Source organism: Cavia porcellus, unplaced genomic scaffold (genome assembly GCF_034190915.1).
Source record: "Cavia porcellus strain 051 isolate PalLab524CR breed Dunkin Hartley unplaced genomic scaffold, mCavPor4.1 scaffold_4, whole genome shotgun sequence".
NCBI lineage: Eukaryota > Metazoa > Chordata > Mammalia > Rodentia > Caviidae > Cavia > Cavia porcellus.
In genome coordinates, this window is record NW_026947487.1 from 59,639,463 (window position 1) to 59,645,462 (window position 6,000).

Sequence of the window (6,000 nt, forward strand, 5' to 3'; positions counted from 1 at the left end):
GGTTGGGCTGCTCGCAAGACAGTGAGTGAAATGTTTGAATACTGAAATTTCTTTGGGTGTTAATCATGGGATGGAGTGTTCAGGGTAACTCAAACCTGAGAGATGAGCTCAGATCTATCTTCAAAACTATTTGTATCCTTTTTTCCTTTGTTATTCCCCCTTTTATTTCTCGCCCTCTTTCTTTCTTTCTTTCTTTCTTTCTTTCTTTCTTTCTTTCTTTCTTTCTTTCTTTCTTCCTTTCGTTCTCTATTCTCTCCTTCCTTTTTTTGGTAGTAGGGCTTGTTTTTCTGGTTCACAGTTGAATCACCAGTGCTAAGAACAGTGCCTGGAAGTCCAGACTCAATAAGTATTTATTAAATACATGAATAACCCTTCTGCTACCAAAAGTCAGCTTTGTTTTTGCTGCTTAATTTGGAGACTCATTTACCAAGTTGATTTTGAGTTCCTTTTCCTTTCACCTAAAACAAGAGTAATGGAGGACCGTTCTCTTAATAAAACAGACAGTTTGTTTAAGCATTTCAACACCAGGCCTTATAAATATGTCACCATCCCTCCAACACTACATATTTGGCAGTCCATGGGAGTCACCTTCAATGAAGCTGTCATTAAAAAAGCACTCAATTGGAACACAAGCACCTTGTACGCTTTCTTTCCCAAAGCTTGGTCCTCATGTAACATCATTTCATTTCCTACAACAGAACCCAGAAAGGCAGCAACAAACCATTCTCCAAGCAGGAGTGAGGAAGCCAGGAAGTGTGATATTTTATTAATTATTGCAAAAATAAACTGCAGGGCTGAGACTCGCTACTGCAAAACACAAGTGTGAAAATCCCACTTCGTTGGCACAGAAAAAACTTCTCATTAACCACAAAGATCTTCCCTCAGCAACACATAAAATAAGAGAAGGGAACAGAGCACAGATATTATCAGCATTTTGAACAAATGAAAACTTTACCTTTCAAAGGTGATGCTGTGAAGCATATTTCTTTCCAAAGTAATTCTGTATTCACATTTTCCTCTCAAATATGTTTTCTCCAGAAAATACTAGGAAGAAGATTTGAAGGAAGCACATTTAGTGTTTCTAGAAATAGGTTGCTGATTTATTTGTTACAAGATGTTAGCTATTAATAATGTTCTCATTTCATAATTTTCCCTTGTTTAAGACCTTCCAGATGTTCACCTTGCAATTATGATTTTCAAATTCTTACTGTTTCAATCACTTTATTTTCTTGGAACTTTAAATAAGTTTGTAGTCTTCTTTTTGCAACCTTCAGTTAAGTGCGAAACCAGGAGTGGTGGTGGTCACTCATAATCCCAATACTCAGGGGTGCTGAGACGGAAGGATTGCAAATTCAAGCCCACCTTGGGAAATTTAGCAGTTTAGTGATACCTTGTCTCAAAGTAAAAAAGGGCTAGGGATGTAGCTCAGTGCAAAGCTCTGGATGAGATCCTCAGATCCCTTCCTACACACACACACACACACACACACACACACACACACTCACACAACTGGAAGGTATAAAGAGTGTGGCAGCATATATGTTTGATAAAACACATAGATATACATATTTATATGGAAATAAGCATATATTGTTGAATTCTTTGCATTTTATGAGCTGTTACTTATATTTTTGAAGAAGTGAGGTTTATTCTTTTAATACATAAAGATATGGATGGAATTGATTGTCAAAATGGTTTTAGAATAGAATAACATTAAGATAAACAATAGGTTCAGTTTGTGTTTTAAACTGCTATTTTGAAAAACATGGAAACTGCTGAGATTCTCAGGTTGATTTTCTCTGGGTGTTATAGAAGTTGTTTTATTTTTTTTAGGATGAATGCAGTGGTCCTACTGGAATAGTCAAAGAGAATATTCCAAGAAATAAACATGCAAATTAAATAAGTGGACATATTATAATGCTCATATCCATATAAATATATAACATATATGCTCATATCCATAAAAACATGTGTATCTATGTGTTTTATCACAGATATACACTGTCACACTCTTTATACCTTCCAGTTGTGTGTGTGCGTGTGCGTGTGCGTGTGTGTGTGTGTGTGTGTGTGTGTGTGTGTGTGCATGTGTGGAGGAAGGGTATTGGAGATCTCCCTATCTCATCCTATTATGTGATCATCAAGGTATAATCTTAACAAATGAGTATAGGTAACTGTAACTGGATCCACCACAGTTACTTTTTCTTTGAGTAAAGTCTATGGTTTATAGTACTGGTTAGGAATTTCTAGTCTATTAGTAGGAAGTCACTTGCATGCTTAAAATGCATAGGGCTTTGGAGACCTGTACACCAACTTACTGGGTTTGTTAGGGTAAAGTTTTGCTGCTACATCAAAGTGATGCATGAAGGAGTGTTTCTCTGTCATGCTTAGGTCCCCTAAGAGCAACTCAGCATTAGTTTCCTCATGTTTAGAATGAGGATTAGTGAAGTTTCCCTGAAATGTTGGGAGGATTCAAAGAGTTGATGGGCAAGTGTATCCCAGAGTGAAGACCTAGTGAGAGTAGCTGAGATGACTGGTTTCTTTCCTTTTCTTTTTTCCTTTCTTTTCTTCCTTCCTTCCTTCCTTCCTTCCTTCCTTCCCTCCCTCCCTCCCTCCCTCCCTCCCTCCTTTCTTTCTTTCTTTCTTTCTTTCTTTCTTTCTTTCTTTCTTTCTTTCTTTCTTTCTTTCTTTCTTTTTTGTACCAGAAATCAAACTTAGGACCTCAAGCTTGCCAGGCAGGCCCCATGCCACTGAACTATATCCCTATCCCTGAGATGATTATTAAAAGTGTTACAGTAATGGTAACATTACTGTAATGTGAGTTCCTGAACCTGCCTCTAGTGTTGTGATTTCCATTTATAGTCTTCATCTCCTTGGTTTTGAGACCCACCTATAATCGAACATGGTACTTGTCTCACCTATGAAACAGTGCAAAGGCAGGAATGAGGAAAGGGATGAATGCAAAAGCACTTGGGGAAAAAGCAACAGACCTTCATAGTCTTTACAAGTGTGAATCCTTATTTCTTACCAGTGTCCCCAAATAGAGACGCTAGTTGTTCTAGTTTCAAACGAAAGGATCCCAGAATGTGAGAAATTTTCCAGGTAACTATTGTTACACAAGATAAAGATCTAAGTAAAAATAATTAATTCCATCACTGGAGTCAGACTGGCTTAATGTTTTCAGTCACTGGTCTTCCCCAATGGTAACATCCTCCATTAAGTAGACCTACTGCCAAGAGTAGAGGAAAATTAACAGAATGTTGACAGTAGCTTAGTACTGTTAAAGAAAACATTGTAAACTTGGCCTCTGGTTTCCTGTTGGTGACATAATCTTCTGGCCAATGGGGATTATTGTAGCCAAAAATTTGGCAACTCCTCAGTGCAGTGCATTTTTTAGTTCTTGTTTTTTATATTCTAATATTGGACTTGATAGTCAAATATGGAAAAATTGGTTTACATATTTTTTTTGGTTTACATATTTTGAATGTAAAATGTTTGCTTGCTTCTGATTTGTGATTATGGAAGTGTTTAATACAGAAAATTTAGAAATCACAGAAGTCTTGAATAAGAAAGTTTCTTAAACACCTTAATAACTTGGTTTCCTTCTTTCTAAGTCTGTATGTACCATGTCAAGGGTGAAAGATGTACCATATCAGAGCGAAAAAGAAGAGTGCTAGGAAAGAGTATTTTGAGAGGTAGTTTTGTATTCCCACACTGTGGAGACAGGGATTGAGTTGACTACTGATGTGAGGCCAGTGGCTGGCTGCGATGCACAAGAAGTAGAGATACAGAACCAGGTGTGCATGCATACGAGTGTGCATGTGTAGGTGTAGTGTAGTTCTTCTGTCCTTTGATTTTCTATTCATCAGTAAATCTCTGGCCAGCTCTGCCCCTGAACCACTCCCAATGTTCCCTCACTGAGGCAGAATTTTGGAACCAACTCATGACCTTCCATTTGGGACATGAACTTTTCCCAAACCCATTCTGCACATTTCCTTTCAGTAGCTTCTATCCTAATAGTGTTCCAATTCTTATTCTTTTGCTTTTATTAGCACACAATTCTTCCGATTTAATTAAGCATGTTGTAAAGATCAATGGTTTTTGTCACTTAGGATGGACTAGGATTCCAAATTTCAGTGGTTTATCACAACAGCTTATTTATTTTTATTTATTTAGCATATATTTTTATAAGTACAAGCATACCACAAATTGGCAGGGCTCTGCTCCTCCCAGTTAGAGACAAATGTTGACATAGATTCCATCCTGGCATATGCTCTCCTGAAAGTCAGACATCAGTCATGTTTGGGCTCTTCAGATTTCCACCAGACATGAAAGATGAATTTCCAGTGTATAAATCATCAGCCAAAAAACATTATGGGTTTGCATCAAATTTCATGTGCTCAAGATAGAATTGGAATATTTCTGAAAAGCCTAAATAACACTGCTGTAGTTTAAAAATATTCAGCAAAATTCATGTTGAAATTTAACCTCCATTTTTAGATATCAAAAGCTCATGTCATTAAGTATTTAGGCCTCATGAATGGTTTAATCCATTTGTGCATTAATGGATTCATAGGATTGAGAGTAGGTTGGTTATAAAATGTAGTGTGATTGTGTCTTAAATGTACTCCCTTGCATCTGATGTCCAACACTACCTCAGGAGTCTGCAGAGTGCCCACCAGCCAGAAGGCTCTAACCAGATGCAACCCTTTAACCTTGGACTTTCTCATGTGCAGAATCCAAAGCCCAAATAACCTCTCTTCTCTACTAATTGCACAGTCTCCAGTATTCTCTTGCAGCAATAGAAAATGAATTAATACACACACTCCACTGGGTAATTTGAGTAAAATACATGTCCTTCAGTGAGTTTTTACTACATTCATCTAAGATTTCTCCACATACAGGCAATAAGTGTATTTCACATGAGCTCTGAGTTCATGTTTGTTTTGAAAACCTTGCATACATGATTGTCTCATAGAAGATACTAGGGAACAGGACCTGTCATAATCAGTCTTCATGACTAACTTGATTGAATTTAGAGACAGTAGTATATTAGTAAAGCCTACTTCAGGATGTGGCTGGGTGGGTCAGAGGGTCAGGATCTTGCGAACTATATGTGGTCCTTGGTTCCTTTCTCTCTGGATCTTCCCCTGTGTTCTGTTTCCTGGCAATCAAGAGCTCAAAAATTTTGTTTCACCATGAGCTTCTGCCATGATGTTTTTGCCTCTGAGCTGGTAATGAACTGTTATCTCAGAAACAACGACCCAAAATAAAAGATTCTTATTTTAAATTGTGTATGTCAGACATTTTGTTCCAGCAATGGGAAGGTGACTTATAAAGGACTTGCCTGTTCATTATCCTTATTAAGCTTTTCACTGAGATCTGCCCAAGGGACTGGTCAGTGTCCCAACCAGTATCTATTATTCTTTGGGACAGAATTACTTTGGAAGACTTTTGGAGTCAGAGTTATTTGTTTTTCATATATAATCTCTCTCTCTCTCTCTCTCTCTCTCTCTCTCTCTCTCTCTCCTTTTCTTTCTCTTTTTTCCTTTATTGCTTTCTTTTTCTTCCTTTGTTTCTTATGGCATCCTACTTTTATTTCACTACTTTACATTTTGGGGAGCTATATTTTGTGAGTAACGTGTTGTGTAATGATAATACAATGAAAGAAATGAAAGAATAGATGAATCCCTTGTCCTTATAGAGTACTCACTGTAACAGGAGAAACACTCACTAAAGAAATGCTATCCACATAAACGCAAAATTCTGACTGGTCAAATGCTCTAAAGGTGCACTTGGTGCAAAACAGATGCAATTAGGCCCAAAGATGTGAGTGCCAGGGGCATGCTAGGCAGAGGGCAGAGCACGGGCAAAGGCTTAGCAGCAGCAAAATAAAGAGGGTGTTCTGAAGTCTGGAAGAAGACCTCCTCAGTTATATAAATAAGAAAAGCATGATTCATTACAAGAGCCTATGAACCTCATAAGGGTTACTGTCTTTCA